The sequence below is a fragment of the Ovis canadensis genome, chromosome 1, assembly GCF_042477335.2.
Source record: "Ovis canadensis isolate MfBH-ARS-UI-01 breed Bighorn chromosome 1, ARS-UI_OviCan_v2, whole genome shotgun sequence".
NCBI classification, from domain to species: Eukaryota; Metazoa; Chordata; class Mammalia; order Artiodactyla; family Bovidae; genus Ovis; species Ovis canadensis.
The window spans coordinates 2,783,709-2,802,944 of NC_091245.1; the positions used below are offsets into that span (position 1 = coordinate 2,783,709).

The window sequence follows — 19,236 nt, forward strand, 5'->3', positions numbered from 1 at the left end:
CCAGAGATCAAATTGCCAACATCTGCTGGATCATGGAAAAAGCAAGAGAGTTCCAGAAAAACATCTATTTCTGCTTTATTGACTATGCCAAAGCCTTTGACTGTGTGGATCACAAGAAACTGTGGAAAATCCTGAAAAAGATGGGAATACCAGACCACTTGACCTGCCTCTTGAGAAATCTGTATGCAGGTCAGGAAGCAACAGTTAGAACTGGACATGGGATAACAGACTGGTTCCAAATAGGAAAAGGAGTATGTCAAGGCTGTATATTGTCACCCTGCTTATTTAACTTCTTTGCAGAGTACATCATGAGAAATGCTGGACTGGAAGAAACACAAGCTGGAATCAAGATTGCTGGGAGAAATATCAATAACCTCAGATATTCAGATGACACCACTCTTATGGCAGAAAATGAAGAGGAGCTAAAAAGCCTCTTGATGAAAGTGAAAGAGGAGAGTGAAAAAGTTGGCTTAAAGCTCAACATTCAGAAAACGAAGATCATGGCATCCAGTCGCATCACTTCATGGGAAATAGATGGGAAAACAGTGGAAACAGTGTCAGACTTTATTTTGGGGGGGCTCCAAAATCAGTGCAGATGGTGACTGCAGCCATGAAATTAAAAGACGCTTACTCCTTGGAAGAAAAGTTATGACCAACCTAGATAACATATTCAAAAGCAGAGACATTACTCTGCCAACAAAGGTCCATCTAGTCAAGCCTATGGTTTTTCCTGTGGTCAGTATGGATGTGAGAGTTGGACTGTGAAGAAGGCTGAGCGCCGAAGAATTGATGCTTTTGAACTGTGGTGTTGGAGAAGACTCTTGAGAGTCCCTTGGACTGCAAGGGAATCCAACCCGTCCATTCTGAAGGCGATCAGCCCTGGGTGTTCTTTGGAAGGAATGATGCTAAAGCTGAAACTCCTGTACTTTGCCCACTTCATGCGAAAAAGACTATGCTGGAAGGGGTTGGGGGCAGAGGATGAGATGGCTGGATGGCATCACTGACTCCATGGACGTTGAGTCTGAGTGAACTCCGGGAGTTGGTGATGGACAGGGAGGTCTGGTGCGCTGTGATTCAAGAGTCGGACACGACTGAGCGACTGAACTGAACTGAACAGTGGCGAGAGGGTGTTGGCTCAGCACCCTCCCTTAAGGCAACCATCTCTGATAACATCATCAGTTTTGACAGTGTGTCCACCCGATTTTTCTTCTCGACCAAGTTCTCCAGCTAAGAAATGTTCCTGTTTCATCCGACCTGCCTGCATGTATATCCTCATCTGTGCTGCTGTGCTTAGTCGCTCAGTCGTGTCTCCCCTCTTTACCGCCCAAGGACTATAGCCGGCCAGGCTCCTCTGTCCATGGGGATTCTCCAGGCAAGAATATTGGAGCGGATTGCCATGCCCTTCTCCATGGGGTCTTCCCCACCCAGGGATGGAACCCAGGTCTCCCGTATTGCAGGCGGATTCTTTAGTCTGAGCCACGAGGGAGGCCCATCCTCACCCTACAACTCTGGTCTTCGGGTTCACGTTCCAAAGCCTGTCACCTAAGGATATTTTACCTTTGAGGGGAACATAATACCCTTGGATGCAGTCCTCAGGTGAGCTCCCCATATTCTGCTTTCTAGGAAAGAATCTGCTTTAGTTGAAACACAACACTGTTATCTAACAACATTTGGCTGTTCAATCTCAAAAGTTTTTTGAGCACGGGTCACTATGTTTGGTGTGACATATCCTGAAAGGTTCAAAGTCTCTTGCAGGGAATCAAGTTTCATGGAACCGAAGTCATTCTAGAACCAGAGAGCTCCCAGGCAGCATTTTTACTACAGCAAGCGGTTTTTTTTTTTTTTTTTTAATAAAACAGTTCCGAAAGGGCTACAGTTTGAACGTCACTGTTCTAGGTGTTCTTCTCTGGAGGCTCCATCCTTCGCAGGAGCACCTCCCTACGCCGGCAGGGCTGTCCCCACGCAGGTGTGACACTCGGGATGGGCTGCCCAGTGGGCTTCACAGCTCCGACCTCGCCGCAGACCCCATCACGCCCCCCTGGGGTGCGACCCAAGGGGAGTCTCTTAAGGCCTCCGCAAGGCACAGCCCGGACTCTGAGCACTCGGGGTGAACGGATTGGCCCGGACCCCCGCCCAAGGTGCATGCGAGCCCGGAACGACCGGAAAGTGGGTGGGAAGCCGTCTCTGCGGCCTCCGCCCGGGACCGGGGAACTCGGACCAGACTCGGAGAGCGCTCGGGCATCCCCTGGCCCTCCGCCGGCGCAGGCGCACTGCGCTCGCCCCGCGCCCGCCGGGAAGGCCGGCCGGCCCGGCCCCGCGCCCTCAAGGCCGCGTTCCCGCCGCGGGGCAGGGCGGGGCCCTCCGCGCCTGCGCACTCGGCCTTCGCACCGCCCCTGCGTCGCCGGGAGCAGGCCGCACCACGTGATCGCTGCCCGTACCCAAGATGGCGGCCGCGGCCGGGCCTCACCGGCTCCCCTCTTCAGCCCGCGCCTCAGCCTCCCCTCGCCAGGAGAGCGGCCCGTCCGGCCCTCACCGCTGGGCCCCGCGGCGCAGCTCTCTGGGGGCGGCGAACGAGGCTTTCCGGGGCCACGGCCCGTGTTGACAGTCACCACCCGCCTGGACTCCCAACACTTTCCCAACCATCAGGCGTCCACCAGCTGGCGCCTATAGCGTCCTCTGATAGCCCCGCCCCTGGGATTGGCAGCTTCGGCAGCCAATGGGGACCAGGAGGCGGGCGGGGGTGGAGCATCCCTGGCGTTCGGAGGGCGTTGGGCCTGGCGAGTTGGAGGCCGCGGGGCCGATGGGCGGGACCAAGCGGGGCTGTTCCCGCGACCCCCCAGTGGGCCAATGGGAGGGCCGCCGGGCGCCCGGGGAGGGCGGGCAGAGGGCGGGGCCGAGCCGTAATTGACGAGCTCTTCATTAGAAACCGGGCGGGAGGGAGGGACCCGCGAGGGGAGGTGATGCAAGGCTGGTGCAGCCAATAGCCGCAGGGCCGACGGCGGGAGGGCGGGGCCGGGGCCGCTGACAGGCGTCGGGGCTGGCCTATCAGCGCTCGCCTCGGTGCCGGAGGGGGGGAGCAGCATCATGGTTCAACGTGGGTCAATTTTTTGTGAATGAGGAGGGAGGTTGTGGGGCCGCCGCTTGCGGAGCACCGTCCCCGCCGCCGCCGCCGCCGCCGCGCCCGAGCCCGCGCGCCCGCCCGCCCGCCCGCGCCGCCGCCTCAGCCGCCTGGGCCCGGCGCGCCGCGGCCGCGTCCCCGCCGTCGCCGCCGCCCGAGCTCCCTCCCGCCCGCCCGCCCGCCGCCGGCGGTGGTGGTGGTGGTGGTGGCGGCGCAGGCTGAGAAGATGCGGCTCGGAGCGCCCGCCGCCGCCGCCGCCGCGGTAAGCGCTGCCCCGGCCCGGCCCGCGGGCCATTGTCCGCCCCCCGCCCGCCCGCAGGCCGCCCGCCCGCCCGCCTCCACGCCCCCGCCGCCCGGCCCGGCAGGTGGACGCCGGGGGTCCGCCCGCCCGCCGGCCTGGCCCCGGCCCGGCCCCGCGCGCCCAGGCCGCGCGGCCCCGCGGGCGTCCGGAGCGGAGCCGGAGCCCGTCCCGGACCTTCCCCGCTGCAGCCCCCCGGCCCGGCGGGGGCCGCCCGCGGGGCGGGGGCGCAGGACGGCCGGCGGGCCTCCCCGGGGCGCCCGGTCCCGTCCAGGCCGAGCCCTCGGCAGGTGGGCCGGGGGGCTCCCGAGCCCCGGCGGGCGCCGTTTATGTAACTTTGTCGAGGCTGTGAGTTTGCAGAAAAACGTCCCTCCCGGGGCTGGCGGGCGGGCGGGCGGGCGGGGGTGCGCCGTCGCAGGGTGTGTGTGCCCCGGACCGGAACGGCAGGGGTGGGGCGCCCGCGACCCGAGGGGTGCGGGCAGGCCGAGCCCTGGGCCCCGTCCTGCCCAGGTGACGGGAGCCGCGCTTGGCGGCATCGCAAGCTCCCACCGTGGCATCCGAAGCAAATTATCTCGTATTTACATTGAGCGTTGAATTATTTGACACTGTTATAGCAGGAGATCGTGCGTATCAGTCGGAAAGGCCGGGGGTGGAACCCAGTGTACTCATTTAATGCACATCAGAAATTTGTAATAACTTGCAGCAGCTGATACGCGTGTTTTCTTTATTGCATGTTGTAAATTGACCTGCTGTGACACAATTTTCAAATAAAGTGTTGCAGAAATTAAGCTCAAGTTATTTTAAAACTAATGACTTTCTTAACTAAATCCTAATTGCATTACTGTAGAGACCTACCTAATTGCTTGCAGCAGCTCTCTGCCTGCCCTGGGCGAGGGAGGGAAGGGGCCTGTGGAGTTACTTTCCTTCCCCTCTTCCCTCCGCTCAGGCTTTTCTGTTTATTCCCACAAACCGCCTAAGCCGGGGAGGCCTGGGAGTAAACATGTAAACAGCCCTCGCCCAGCGCCAGCCTAGCAAGACTGGGGTAATACTGGTGGGTCTGCACCTTGGCCTGGTTTCACTTTTTCTTTTGTACCGTGATCGTCCGTGGCCTGGAGTTTTAGTTGCTTTTGATAATTTTCTTTGGGTTGAGCCAGGGAAGGTGGTGGTGGTGACTGGCGGAGGGGGACAGGCAGGGGGAGGGAGAGGGATTGAATTAAGAAAACTCAGCTGCTTGTACACAAATATACACTACAGCAATTACAAAGCAACAAAAGTTATTGCAGAATTTTGCGGTCACTATGGCAACACAATTACTCTATTATAATTGGAAATGCAAAATGCCACCCTCTTAGAAGTTTCATCAGAATGGAGTTTGGATATCAAAAATATGTGAGATTTAATTTTCTTTTTCAGGTAGCTCCTGAGCATTCTCAAATCTGTGTTCAATCATCTATTTTTAAGACCCAGCAAGCTTTCCCAGATATTCTGTTCCCTGGGCTCCGTGGCATCTCCCCCAGAACTCACATTTGTGTGGGAGGGAAGTATTTTCCTGCCTTAAAAACACACACCCTGACACATTGTTAGACTTGTATAGCTTTCTGTGTTCTGGGCTTTTATTTTAAAGATCAAATACCTTCCTAAAGAGAGCAGTAATCAATCAGAAAAGAAGCACGGTTTATGCGGCAGGCAGATGTAACACTGCCCTCTTTAGGGTTACTTCTCTCTCCTGTGATCGGAACTGGCGGCAGGAGCGCCCCTGGGAGAGCCCTGGGCTGGGGGTGTGTGCGGGGGCGGAGGCCCGCGGGGCCTGGGGACCAAGGACAGATGTGGCCTCAGCAGCCCTGAGCCAAGAGAGAATGTTCTGTGGTCAGCAGCTTCACAGCCATGAGAAAGAAAAATCTCTAAATGCCATGTTCTCGGAGGCCTTGGGGGCCGTTACTGTAGCAAGATGGGCAGAACAACATGGCCCCTGGGCCACGTGGGTCCAGAGCACCGAGCTTGGCTCAGTGGCCAGAAGCGTGCTTTCTAAGGATGCCCCTCGTGTTTACCAGGAGGACTCCAGTTCTGGAAGTTTCCGCACGTCTTTGGGTTGCTGCAGTTGAATTTCGTTCTAACTCTTTGCTTTTAACTACTGCATATTTATGTCCAGTAATCGACTTCCATTTTCCAGCTGCATTGTGAGGTTTCAATGCAGCATGAATGGCTTTGAATTCTCATCCTTTGATGTTGGGGGTGGCACCGGAGGAAAGGCGACTTTGTGCCGTCTTAATTGCCAGAGCAGAAGAAACATTTCATCACTTCTGGAGAATCCGTCCCTACCGTTCTCTATTGAAAACGGCTGGGCTTTCATTGCTCAGAAGCTGCCTGAGCTATAGATTGGTACCTGATGGAGGGAGTAGGGGAGATGCAGAGAGCGGGGTTCGGCTCTGCTGGGGTGGCGGATGACGGCCCCTGGACCCGAAATCCCTGCTGGGAATCAGCTGCCGATCCGCGTTAGCCCCGCCTCCGCGGAAGCCGCCTCGCTCTGTGGCCTGCGAAGCTCAGCCCTTGTCCCCGCTGTTCTAGCCGGAGGGCAAGTTCTGCCCCAGCGGTTGCGGCCCTTGCTGGTTCTGGGGTGGGGACTGGGGAGCCAGTCTGGAGGGGGCTTGGTTTGAGTCTCAGACGGTCAGTCGGGATACGTTGCAGTGTGCAGTGGGTTGTGGTCTTTTGGCCTTGAGTTAGAGAAAAGCAAAAGGTCTCTGGTTCAAGTCAGATGACGGGGCCTGTGTCAGAAGTGACGCTGCGTCTTCACACGCCTCAGCAACGTGTGTTCACAGGCCGTTTCTTTGGGGAGACGCGTCACCGAGCTCAGATCAGCGAGTTCTGTTAGGAGGTCATTTTCGTCTCGGGCTCGTGTGGCTGAGATGAAGTAGGTGGCTCTGTTTCGGGAGCAGGGTGGGCTCTCGGCTGCCTTTTCTGACCGACGGACCTTCTGGGTTCCCTCCAGTGAAGTGGGCCCCACACAGGTTGCCTCCCGTCACGGCGGGGGTGGACCAGCCCCGTATCAGCAGAGGTGGAGCCTGCCTGGTTCTGTTTCCTAGTGAGGAGATGATTGCGCTCGTCCAGTTGACCCTTGAACAGCGTGAGCTTGAAGCACGTGGGTCCACTTATCCGTGGATTTTTCAGTGGATACTACCCCATCTGCTGTTGCCTGAATCTGAGCTGTGGAGCCGCGGATGCGGAGGGCTGACTATAACATTATCCTTGGGTTCTCCACCGTGTGCGTGGCTGGCACCCCTCTCCCCCACGGTGTTCAAGGAGCAGCTGTGAGTGTAGCTTAGCCCAGTAGCTACCGTTTAATGAGCAGCTACTTGGGGCCATATGCTGTCGTAAGTAGTCACCACGGGTACCCCATTTCTCTCTCCCCACGGCCTTAGGAGGTGGCTCCTCTTACCCGTCTTGCAGAGGAGGAGCCTGAGATGGACCTGAAGCGCCTGGTGCCCTTGTTTGTGTTAAGCCCCGGAAGCGGACTCCTCCTCTTTCATGCCTCTGCTCTGGGCCCCTGATGGTCTTGAAGCTGACGCTCAGCATTGTCCATGCAGGTGTTTGGGAGAGCACAGCCTCTTTTGAGAAGAGGGCCGTTTGGAGCACCTTTTAGGCGTGGGTGTGTTGGGTGGTGTCGTGCGATCGTAGGCGCGTCTGTTTCCTAGGGTTTCTTGCTGTGTTCTGTGCTGGGAAGGCTCTGGACAGTCCCGTCGATCAGCGGTGGTTGGCCCCACGCTTGGCTCTTCTGGGGCAGCCTGCGGGCGGGTGAGGGTGGGGGGGGCACCCAGCACCCCCTGCCCACTGCAGCCGGAGTGCAGTGGCCTCCACCGTTCTGTCTGTGGGGTTGCCTTGGAAGAGAGCATCCCGAAGACCAGAAACTTTGAAAACCACTGACTTAATCCGTTCATATTGTATCAGTGAGCCAGAAACTTTAAAGAAAATATCGACAGATTTAACACTCTTAAGAGTTAAAGAAATTCTCCATGTCAAAAGATTCCATAAGTGAGGTTAAGGCGTAGTGAGAGAAAAAAAGAAGGTTAATAGTCAATATGTAAAGAGCTCTAACAAACCAATAAGAAAACAGTGACCATTCCTATTGTATGATGAGCAGAGCACATGAATCTGCGAATCACAGTGGCTGACAATAAAAAGACCCAGCTTTCCTAATAAAGAGCTTCAGCTGGAAGCATTTGTTCATGCCCCCATATCAGCACAGGCTGTTTGGCAGCAGCTGTCGATGGTGATAATAGTAATTCTTCCCTTCCATGGGTTTTGTGAAATGTAAATAAGCTAATATATGAAAAGTGCTTAGAGTAGTCTGGCACACGTAAGCACATGTAAGCTTTGGCCTTTGTCAGTTATTAATTACTTGGTTACTCTCAGGAAAAGTTTCTGTGTCAAATTTTTAAATGGCTATTCCTTTTCTTCCAACTATTCTACTTATTGGAATTTATTCCTAGGAAGAATGTAATAAGCACATGGGTATCCAGGTATGTACAGAATGTTATTGCTACGTTGTTTATAAAGGTGATACTTACTAGACACATATTGTTGTTTTTATCCTGTGGAAATCTATGCATGTTATTGCTGCATTGTTTATAGAGGTGAAACTTACTAAATACATTTTGGCATTTTTGTCCTGTGGAAATCTCTGTGCAGGCTTGCTGGGCAGCAGAAGCGTTCGGCGTGTTAAGTGAAAGGAGAAAGGGGGTCTGGGACAGCACCCAGGGGACCCATCCTTTCTGCTTTGCAAGTTCACGGGTCTCCAGAGTGACAGCAGTGGGCTTCTGGGGTGCCAGGAAAATGGGATGTGAGCAACTTTCATTGTCTCTGTATGTTTGTGAAGTGAAGTAAGTGGCAGTCACTCAGTCGAGTCCGACTCTTTGCTGCCCTAGGGACTATACAGTCCATGGAATTCTGCAGGCCAGAATACTGGAGTGGGTAGCCTATCCCTTCTCCAGGGTGTCTTCCCGACCCAGGAATTGAACTGGGGTCTTCTCCATTGCAGACAGATTCTTTACCAACTGAGCTATCAGGGAAGCCCCTTTTATGTTTGGTGATATTGTTTAAATTTTACACAATATATAAAAATGGTTTCTGTAAGCATGTATGGTTTTTTAATAGTAATACTTTCTCTTAAAGAGTCTGATATTTCCGTGGGGGCGGGGCGAATACTCTTCAACCTCGTTATTGTAAGGGAGGAAAACCAGATCCTTGGTAGGTTGACACATGTGCTTGGCATTGAAGAATCGAGGGGATCTGTTTCTCTGGGTCTCGTAAGCTCTCCGAGGCAGTGCTGGCCTCCTGGGTCTGGCAGGCTCTGGCCCGGGCTGTGCTGTGCAGATGGTACCTGGGTGGCCGTGACCAGGGCAGACCCTTCCCGCCATTCCCATGCTCACGCCCTGCCGTGCGGTAGGATCCTGGAAGGCCTGTGATCCTGCCCTCTGTTCCGCCTCCTCACCCCGTAGCCCCTGTCCTCGTCTGCTTGCTTCACTGCTGCCTGCAAGCCCCCTGGGCCCCTGGGCCTTTGCGCACACTGTTCCCAGTTCTTGGAGCTGGCTGTCTTTATCTGGTGTCTTCTCTGGCCCCTCAGTCCAAGCGGCGCCTTCAGTCCCCGTTGAGCATGGTCTCACACCCTCTCCCTCCTCCCTAGCGGGATCTGCTGTGTAATTTCAGTGGCTCATTGCGACATCAGCGGTTGACTGTCACCTTTCTTACTGGCAGGGGCCTCCGTGCGGTGGAGGGGCCCCGAGGGCCTCCTGCCGGCTTGGTGCTCTGCGCCTGGCAGTGTCTGCGTGAGCGGCTGGGAGGCTGGCTGCAGAGTACCGCGCGGGACCAGAAGGAGAGCCTGGTGCGGGCTGGCCCCCTGACTCCAAGGAGCTGCCCGCTATCTGCCCGAGTGCTGGGATTGCCTGCTTTCTCCCACGTCAGTCTGGGGACTCCTGATTCCCGAGATCATATGCCAAAATACAAGGGAAGTGGGTTTATGATGCAGAGAGGATCGAGGGGAGGAACAGCTTTAAACTCGCAGCTGTCAAGTGGCCAACGGGGCCCTCGTGCACAGCCCACAGCGCAGTGCGACCTCGGCCCGGGGCCCGTGCTCCCGGCGGCCAGCCGCTGCCTCCGCCACAGCCTCTTTCCCCTGCTGGTTCCAGATCACAGTTAGTGACAATATTTAGTCTTTTCTTGTTTAACCTCATCATTTTAACATGGTACCTTCACATGGGCATGTTTTTGAGCATTTTGAAGTCTGCTCCCTTTAAAAACACGACTGTTCGGCTGTTTGTTCACCATTGTTTATGAAGTATTCTGTCTGTGTGGGTCAAGTGCTTCCGCTGGATTGCTGTTTGAGCTTGAAACAGTAAGTCAGTTCTTAGGGCCTAAAAGCCCGAGCTGGCCTTCCAAGTGGGAGGGTGGTTGTGCCCGTGGTTGGTGGAGCTGCATGATCTTTTGGGAGCGACCGTCAGCTGGCTGGCATGGTGCTCTTGGCTGCAGTGGGTCTTTTTCAAACTCGGGGAGAGCAGTTTTGGTGACTCTGTGCCCCGCCGCTACCCCGTTCCCCCGTTCTCCAGCCCCGACTTTGACAGGGGAGGGTGAAGGGTGGTGGTGGTGAGAAGGAGCCTGTTTCTAGAAAGTTTCTAATTGATCAGTTGCTCAGTGGTAAAGAATCCGCCTGCCATTGAAGGAGATGCAGGTTCCATCCCTGGGTCGGGAAGATCCCCTGGAGGAAGAATTGGCAACCCACTCCAGTATTCTTGCCTGGAGAATTCCCTGGACAGAGGAGCCTGGCGGGTACAGCCCATGGGGTCCCAAAGAGCCAAGCATGACTGAGTGACTGAACAGCAACAGCAATTTTGCAAGCAGTCTGCACCTCGCCCACGCAGGATGCTCTCCACGAGCGAGGAGGGAGTCGAGCAGATGCTCCGGTATCGAGGGGCCCAGAGGCGGTTCCCGTGGCTCCGTCTCGGTCAGGCCCCAGCCGAGGGAGCTGAGTCGTTGGTGGGGACGGGCTAGGGGTGGGGTAACCCCACGCAGGTGCGCCAGGCTGTGGGAGGCTGGGGTGGGCGGGCTGCTCAGCTGGGGCGGCCCATACTGAGGGGCAGGGGTCCTGGTCCCACACCCTCCAGTGGGGTGGCCCTTCCTCTCTCCCCGCCACCTGTGTGACCTGGAGCCCTCTCCCAGGCCCAGGACTCCTAAGAGTAGCCGTCTGGACCCAAGCCTTGGCAGTCAGCATCAGGAACATTCTGGAAGGGGCCTGAACCAGCGTCTCATCCAGCTGTTGGTCTTAAACATCGGGAGGGAGCCTGCTCTCAGCCCTTCTGGCCCCCGAGGGGCTTCCCGGCAGACCCTTTGGAGTAGGACGCCAGCAGAGCCTGGGCCTCTGCTGAGGAGGGTGGTGGGGGCTTCCAAGACGATGCTCGGGGCCCTCCCAGAACGGAGGTTCCAGCCTCAGGGCTGAGGGGTTGGGGGGCCTGGTGCGCTCTTGGGGGTGTGGACGCAGACGACCCCCCGGGGCAGGGGCCTGTCGTTGATGACGGAAGGTGCAGAGGGAAGCACTCCGGGGGTGTGACCTGTGAGGGGGGCCACGGAGAAGCGGCCGGGCGGCGCTCCGGTGGGCCGGAAACCTCTCTGCTAGGAATCCACGCAACATTCTGCACTGAAAATCCATAGTAGGTGTTTCAGCCCCGTTCTTCGGAGAGCCTGCCTTTGCCAGTGTGAGGGCTGAAGCGAGGTTCCTTCCCGGCCCTCCGGGTTGGAGGGACGCGCCGCAGGGCTTGTCACAGGGCGCATATGTGCCTCCTTCTGTCTCCTCGCGAGGTTTGTGGTCCGCGTCTGGCTGGATTTGCAGCGGCCTAAGCATGACCTCTGACCGCTCCCTGTCCTTCCGGCTGGGAGGCCCCGGGGCGTGCGGGGCTGCTGCCATCCTGCTCAACACCTCCCCGCCCAGGGCTGGTCGAGGGCTGACCTTGGGGGTTTGGAGTTGACAACCCGCAGTGTAAAAGGCGTGCCCTAAACCCTCCCCCGGGGAAGTGTGTCTCTGTCGGAGTGGATTGTCTTCGTCCACGCTTGGGTGCGTCTTGAGGGAGCTCCTGTTTTCAGAATTCCTCTCATCAAGGAGAGGACGGAGCTGAAACGCAGAGAGGCACGCGGTGGGCCTCTGCTCTCGTCTCGGGGGCCTCCTCTCCTCGTGGCTCCTCGGACCTTGCCCTATGAGTGTGGGTCCCGCCTGTGGACGCGCTGCGTGTCCAGCAGCAGGCATCCAGGCTTCTTGTGGCACGGGGGTGCAGAGGACAGACCCTGGTGTTGAGGCGGCTGGGCCTGAGGGCTCAGCTTCATGGTGTGCTCGCCCAGCGGGGCTGCCTCTTCTCTGGGAGCTGGGTGTCCTGAGCGGTGGTGGAAGAGGGCTGCTCCCCAGGCGGCCGGGAGCCTCTCCCCAGGCTGGGTCTCAGGTGGGATGCTGTCTGCAAGGGGAGGGCTGGCGGCCGGGCCTTTGATGTACGTTACGCACTCGCAGGCTCCCTGAGGCCCCCACGCCAGCTCCAGGCATCTCTGCCTGCGTCTGCTGAAGTCACGGCTGGGCGAGCACCTCCCTGGAGGACCTCAGTCACGTTTGGGAGCCAGTTGTTGTCTGTCTTTGTCCTCGCAGGCACCCTTTCGTGGCTCGCAGAGATCCTGTTCTCGAAAGCTCAGCAGCACGCCTTCAAGTGTTGGCTCCCAGAGCGCTGCCCTGCGTGAGAGGCGCCCAGCGCGGGCCCAGCGCAGGCAGGGGCTGCTCCGCCACCACGCAGGGCCTCGACCGCTGCGGGATCTGTCCCCAGCTGGCGGTGCCGAGGTCCCTGGTTGCCAGGTGGTCCGTGAGCCGGGGCGGTGGATGTCCACGGCGCTTCCTGGTGTCCACGGCGCTTCCTGGTGTCCACAGAGGGGCCCCTCCCGGGACGACATGGATGTGCGTCGCAAATCCAGTTGCGAGTTTGCGTTTCCCCCTCTTTTCATTGTTGTTGAGGAGGCACCAGCTGGGACTCCGAGGACAGCATGCCCCTCACCTGCCGCGGCCTTGGGGAAGCGGTGTGGCCTGAGCGCCTGGGCCGGGATGGAGCCGTGGGGCTGGCTCCTGGTGGCAGTGTTCCCAGGGATGTGCTCCCAGGATGGGAGGGGGGCGATTTAGAGACAGAAAGGTGGGTGCTTCTGGCGCCCAGGGGTGCAGCCCTCCGGGGGTGGCTCTGTGGGTGTGCCCCCAGGGCAGGCGACAGTGCGTCGGATAAGGTGGCTTTCGGGGCCAGACTGTCCTCCCTGAAGTTGTGGGACCTGCGCTTGACCAGGAGTTCTCTGTGAGCGGTGCTCAGCGTGAGCAGGAAGGTGTCTGCAGGAGGTCTCACTCAGAGGGGACCCATCACTCAGGGAGGACCTCTCCGCGGAGGGTTCCGAGCGCGCGGGGTGGACTGACGTGCTTTCGGGGAAGTGCAGGTGCGGCAGGGCTCAGGCAGGGCTTGATGCAGCCCCCCTGCAGCTCATCAAGGCCTTGTGTCTTCCCCCTGCGTCGGGTGAGTCTGCTTCCCGGTGCTGAGGTGGCCCTGCCGGCTGCCCTCGGGACTGCACGCTCGCCGGTCGCTGTCCTCCAGGGCGGACAGCAGAGCTCCCTGGACTCACTTGCTCGCCCTGGCTGAGGCCTCCCGTCCGCTCTGAACGGTTGCTGTGGCCAGGCAGGGGTGTCGGGGACCCCGTGTGGGTCGGCCTCTTCCAGAAGCTGGCTGGGGAGCCAGCTGCCCTCCTGGGAATGGCGGTGCTGACGGAGAGGAGAGGGAGGGGTGGAGGCTGAGGTGGGCCCGCAGGCAGCGTCCCCCTCGGGCCCTGCCCTCTGCAGCCCTGGCGGCAGTTCCAGACTGGCCTGCGTGTGGGCACCTTGTATGCAGCGACATGCTGACCGTCTCACAGACCCTGCCTCTTGGAGCCACGGGCAGCTCCCAGGAGAGCACTGGCCCCCGTTCACGAGGAGGAGGGAGGGCTCAGCGAGGTCAGAAAGCGAGGCCTTGGCCAGGGCTCTCTGCTGGCCTCCTGGGTTTTGTTCCTCTGCCTGGTCATGTGCTGGGCCCTGGAGGCCGGGCTACTGGCCGATGGCGCAGTGGGGAGAGGTTGAGTAGGAGCCTGTCAGGGGTTCCCTGCCCTCCTCTGATGGCTGACGCGCAGGGTGCGGCAGTCCCACGGAGCGGCCCGTAGAGCAGGGACAGCAGGGACAGCGGAGCCGGGAGACGGGGCTGGGCCCTTCCAGCCGGCCTGCTGCTCTTGGAGGTGGCCACGCGCCGGGATGTCCTGAGACTGTGCCGAGCTGGTCCTGTCCGCCCCGCCCGCCCCGTCACCTCAGCCTGTGTGCGGCGGGCCTGAGGACAAGACAAATGGGCTGTCACATTGGGGTGCCTCAGTCTTCTCATCTGCGAACTGGGCACGAGAGTTTCTGCTGTGGAGGGTTGTCATCGGGCTCGGGCGATCACAAGGGGCCTGGCCCAGCCCTACCAGGCTGCACCAGAGGAGGACAGGCCCTTGTTGCTGGGCTCCGGTTCCCCGGATGGCAGCCTCCGCCTGTCTGGTGGTGTTCCTTTGGTGCCAGGCTCCCTGCTGTGGTTGAACACGCTCTGTTCGCCCTGTGCCCCTGTGGCTTGGCTCCCCTTCCTGCTCCCGGCTGACCATGGGGCAGCTGACACCAAGACAGGGAGCCTGATGGATGGGCATGTCCCTGTGCCGGGCGGCGCATCTGAGCCTGTGCCTTTGTGTTCACGCGCGGGTTGGGACCCTAGGTCAGAAGCGCAGGCGTTGTCCTGGGCTGTGCTGCTGGGTGGGAAAATCGGAGTGTGCAGGCCTTGCTGCAGACAGGCCCACGCCGCCCCAGGGTGCCCTGCCCTTGCCCCTGGCCTCCCCGGCTGCAGAGTCTGAGCAAAGAGCCCTGGGTTGGCTGCGTTGTGACAACGAGGGGCTCAGGCCTGCTTCACTCCGTCCCTACTCACTGTGCTGGGTGCTGGCCCCTCCCTGGGGTGGGAGGTGCCCCCAAGGGGGAGGCAGAGAACCTCTGGCCTGCACCCTCCCTGCCAGGAGCAGTTCTTTCTGGAGGGGGCTCTTCCCTGAGCCTGGAGGTGGAGACTCTCCTGGTGGTGTGGCTGGCCTTGGGGTCCCCGCCGGGCAGGCCCCGTTGGATGGTGTGAGGAGGCACAGCCCGAGCTGCGGAGGGAGCTGGAGGTCTGCAGGGGGTGGGGGGCGGGCCGGCGGGCAGGCGCCCAGTGCTGGCGCTGGAGCCGTGGGTAGGCCAGCCCTGCTGCAGCGACCTCCCCTGGGCCCCCCTTCTTCAGCCCACAGTGAGGTTCTGGGGGTGCAGCCTTGGCAAGGGCGGCCCTCCCTTGCACACACACCCAGGCACGCACGCGCGTAGACGGGCACACGCGTGGACACGTGTGACGCTGGTTGGCCAGCTCCTGTCGCTGCCCTGTCGGGTGTGCAGGAGCTGCTGGCCGGGCTGACCCCAGCCCCGCTGCCGAGGAGCCGATCCCAGGGCCAGGGCGCCCAGACGCTTGGGTGCTGAACCCCCTCCTCGCGGCTCAGTCCTCCGCACTTCCTCATCGCCGAGCGGAGGTGCTCTGTGCTTCGATCCCTGCCAGTCGGGCGTCCTCGAGCACAAGGGTTGTGAGAGCTGTCCCCGCACAGGGCTGAGGGCTGGGGGGGGCGGGACCTGCTGGTTCCGGCAGGCTGAGCTCCCGAGGCTGCCGCATGGCAGGGCTTCCTCCAGCCGCGCGGCTCTTGCCCTGCCGCCGGGCCGCCACGTTCCAGCGCTCCGGCTGGCCTGGAGGCGCGTCCCAGCGAGCAGGGCAGGCGCGGCGGGGGCCTCAGGCCTGTCGGTCAGCGGGCCCCCTGGGCCCCGCACCCTCTTCTGTTCTGAGCCCACCCTTGAGAGCACCCTTCTCCCCTGCAGCCTCAGCCCGCAAGTCCGCGCGGAGGGGCCGCGGACCCGTGTCGCGTGGCTCCTCCTGTGGCTGGGCAGCCGTCACGTGAGTGCGGTGACCCGCTCCCGCTTCCCGTCTTTGCTCTTTGCTCTGCCAGCGCCGACTGCCAGGGTGCCCTGGCCTCAGCGGGGCGCCGACGTGGGCAGGGCCGTGTCTTGTCGCAGCTCTGAACCGCTCCCTCGTCCCAGGCTCGCGCTCCTGCCCGAGTCGGGGCCGCGCGGCCGCCACAGGAGGCTCCTGGCTGCCTCTGAGGGGTGGCGGTGGCCCCCTTCAGCTTTGGGAGCGAAAGAAGGTGTCCTTCCTTCCTGGAGCCTGTGACCCTGGCCCCTGCTTCTCCTGCCCGCCGGTGCCCTCCGGGGGCCGTCACGAGGAGTGGGCGAACCTCGGTGGGGCCTCCGCGCCCTGCTGTCACAGGGTCCTTCAGACGCGCCCAGGGCGGGGTCCAGGCGAGGCCGTCTCCTGAGCCTCGGCCCTTCCCTGTGGCCCCTCATCAGAGAACAGGTGCCATCCCCGCTTCCCCAGGACCGACCCTGCTCCAGCTCCGGACGCAGGACGGCCGCCTGGCGCCGAGCCGCAGCTGGGCCTGCCTCCTCCAGCCCTGGCCCCGCCGCCGCCTGGGCCGGCTCCCCAACTGCTCAGCGGAGGTGCTGAGCGTGGGCACTTTTCTTTGCCCACCACGACGTGAAGAGGTTTGGGGGCCTTTGAACTAGGGGCGCCGAGGGTCAAGATTTCTCCGTAAGGCCTGGAGTCGGGCTGTTACCTGGGGGGCTGGGGGAGGGATTGCTCCCACAGCAGGAGGGGCCCTGGGCCTGGGACCACACCAGTCCCACGGGGGGCTGCATGCAGTGCCGAGGGGCCTGGGCTGGTGAGAGGATCAGGAACGGGGGACGGGGTCCCCGCAGGCGCCCCTCTGCCCGGGCCCTTGCCGTCTCCCACCCCTGGGTTCACCTTGTCCCGTGCTGGCCTGTGCTCCAGGGGTACAGGGGGAGCTGGGCGTCGCCAGGCCTTCCTGCTCCAGGGACTGCCTTACTCGGGGTTTTCTTCAAGCTGTTGTGAAGACACTATCTGGGTGTATTCTTTATTGGTCAGAGGTGGGGCGGGGCCCTTGGGATTGACAGTAGTGCAGCCTGTCTCTGAGACAGCTGACCCACCTTTGGGGTCCTAACGATGCAGAGTTATTTTCTGTTTTATTAATGTTTCCCTGTGAGAGAGATACTCAAAAATGCCATTTCGCATGCCACTTTAGGGACTTCCTGGACCTTTTCAGCCCATCAAGGCCCAGGCTAAGCTTCCTGATAAAGGGGAGATGGGGTGTGAGCAGCCCCCACAGCTGCTGAGGTCCGGAGAGCCCCAGCTTCCCGGCCTGGCCTGGGGGCACGGGGTGCCCGGGTCACTCTTGTCCCAGGGTGTTCGTGGCTTCCCGTCTTGAGAGGTGCACGCAGGTCTCATCTGTCAGCCGCTGACACACTCAGGATGGCCGTCCTTGCCCTCGCTTCGTCTGCCCCGTTTCTGCCTCGCGGCTGGCTTTCTTGGGCTCCAGTGTCCGGGCACGTCCCTGCTGAGCGCTCCGAGCTGGGTCAGGGCACCGGGGCGCGCACCTGCCTTCCAGCTGCAGCCCTGGCGGCCTTGGGGCACACATGGGGCAGAAAGGAGTCAGTTGTCATTGGTTATCCGGCCGGCCTTTCAGTGGTCGGACTGGAAAGCGAGCATTTCTCTGTGGCGTCACCGTGGACTGTGTGTGTGTTGAGGACTTTGCTGTGATTTTCGGGGAAGTTAGGCACTGAGGCCCCTGATCTAGCCGGGTGGTTAAGAAACTGGGCCCTGTCTCTGCCCTGCCTGCGTCCCCGTGCCGGCCCCTGGCCCTGAGCTGGCCCCTGGCCTTACCTCCGCCACATCTGTTCCCCCTCTGGCTCCATCTTCCAACAGCCAGTCTCATTCTTTTGGAATCCCAGCTCAGGACAGGGGAGTTTGCTCATGAACAGGCAAGCCTGGGTTGCAGTGTGAGTGACGGGTCTGCTTAGCGAGGCTCAGCAGTGCAGGATCTCCGGAAGGTGGGCCCCAGGGGGCTGCTGGGGGAGCAGGTGGGGGTGGTGGGCACCAGAAGTAGGTGTGTCTTCCTGGGCTTTGGCAGCCCGACCAGAAGCCGGTGAAATCAGTGGGCGAGACACCTTAACGTGAACACAGACATGCGTGTAACGTGGGTGTGTTTTGAAGCAGGATGCATGCTTTACCTGATTTCTTCGGTAAAATAGAAGCTGTTACCTGAAGCTCCCACCTGGGGTGGGCTGGCTTCTCCTGGCCTCCCATTGCCAGGAGCTCAGCGAAGGAGCCAGGGAGACCCTCTGCCCGTGGCCGTCTGTGCCCGAGGTCCTGCGGGCCTGCCGTGCGGAGTGCCCTGTGGCGGTGGGGCTGTCCAGTCCCTGGGGAGCCGTCTCGGTCACCACCGGGTGGGCCTGCAGCTCTGGGGTCAGAGAGGCGGGGAGTAGAGAGGATTTCTTGTAGGGCCTCGGAGTGTTTCACTGAAGCATCTCCAGCATCATCAATACTGGGCTTCCTGGTGGCTCAGTCAGTAAAGAACCCGCCTGCAGTGCAGGAGACCTGGGTTCAGTCCCTGCATCAGGAAGAGCCCCCACTCCAGGATTGCTGCCTGGAGAGTCCCATGCCCAGAAAAGCCTGGTGGGCCAGTGTCCATGGGGCCACAAACAGTCGGGTATGACGGAGCAGCCAATGGTAAAGGAACAAAACGGGGAGACGAGATCAGCAGTAGAAGCAAGCAGTCTTGTAACTGGGAAGATACTAATGATTTAATTTGCATACATGGCCGAAGCATTTTTTTATGACTGCCTCGATAATAAAAGACAGGCTGACGATCACATTGAAGCAAATAAAGAAATCCATTAATTCTCCTATTCATTTTCTAAAAAAAAAAAAAAAAGGTACTCCCGGCTCTCACAGTGACAGTTTAATGATTAGGGTGCCTAATTTTAATCCGTTACGTGGGTGCATGCCCCGCCGAGCTTGGGAACCCAGCTCCCGTTGGTGTGCTTGTGTGTGGTGAAGAGTACAGAGATCCGGGGGACCTCGGGTGAGATCAGAGCCTGGCAGCCCTCTGTCCCCTCCTCGCCCTGCGGGAGCGCCGGCCTCGGTGGGCAGAGCCTGTGTGCACGATGTCCTGGGTGGTGGCCTCAGGGAGGCGGTTTCTCACCCCAAGATGATTTGGAGGTCGCCAGAGCCAAGGTTGAGAAGCCTTCCCATCGAATGCAGAATATACCATTTCCTTAAGCGTGAAGGCAAACGGCACTGCATTTGGTTCAAGGCGGATTTGGTTCTACTGCACAGTCATGTAACTTGAAACAGTAATCTTGAATCCACTTGGGGACAAGTTACATACGTCATTTACCAGCTTGGGGTGAGGACCTGAGGTCAGCTTGCAGTTACATTTTTTTGCATGTGAATAAAATGCACCTTTATTCTCTCCTTTTCATTTCTTTTGAATTTGAAAAGTGGGTTTCAGTTCCCCAGACCTTACATTTTCCTAGCTAAAGCGTGTTTCGCATGCAGATGTAGTTAGATAACAAAGAGGCATGTTTGTGTTGTAGTGACTACATTAAAAAAAAAGATATTGCTGAATTGTAAATTGCATTTTTAGAACACGCTAAACTGAAGTGCGAGGGTCATTTGTCTGCCGCTGCAGCTCAGCTGGCTTCCTGTTTCCCTTGTAATGATTGAGGACGGCCGTTCAGGGAGGCCACGCCCCTACTCTTAATTCTTAGGGCCTGCTGCTTCCATCACGAGTACGCGTGCTTGTCACC

At 59.6% G+C, this 19,236-nt stretch overlaps 1 protein-coding gene across 9 annotated transcripts in view; it reads left to right on the forward strand.

The window, feature by feature from the left end:
- Positions 1–3,062: 3,062 nt before the first annotated feature.
- HDAC4 (histone deacetylase 4) overlaps positions 3,063–19,236 on the forward strand; it is a 299,426-nt gene continuing 283,252 nt past the window's right edge. For all 9 annotated transcript variants that reach the window (XM_069583551.1, XM_069583520.1, XM_069583527.1 and 6 more), the window contains exon 1: positions 3,063–3,380. The gene's annotated coding sequence lies outside the window, so the exon portion shown is untranslated. The remainder of the gene's footprint in view (positions 3,381–19,236) is intronic.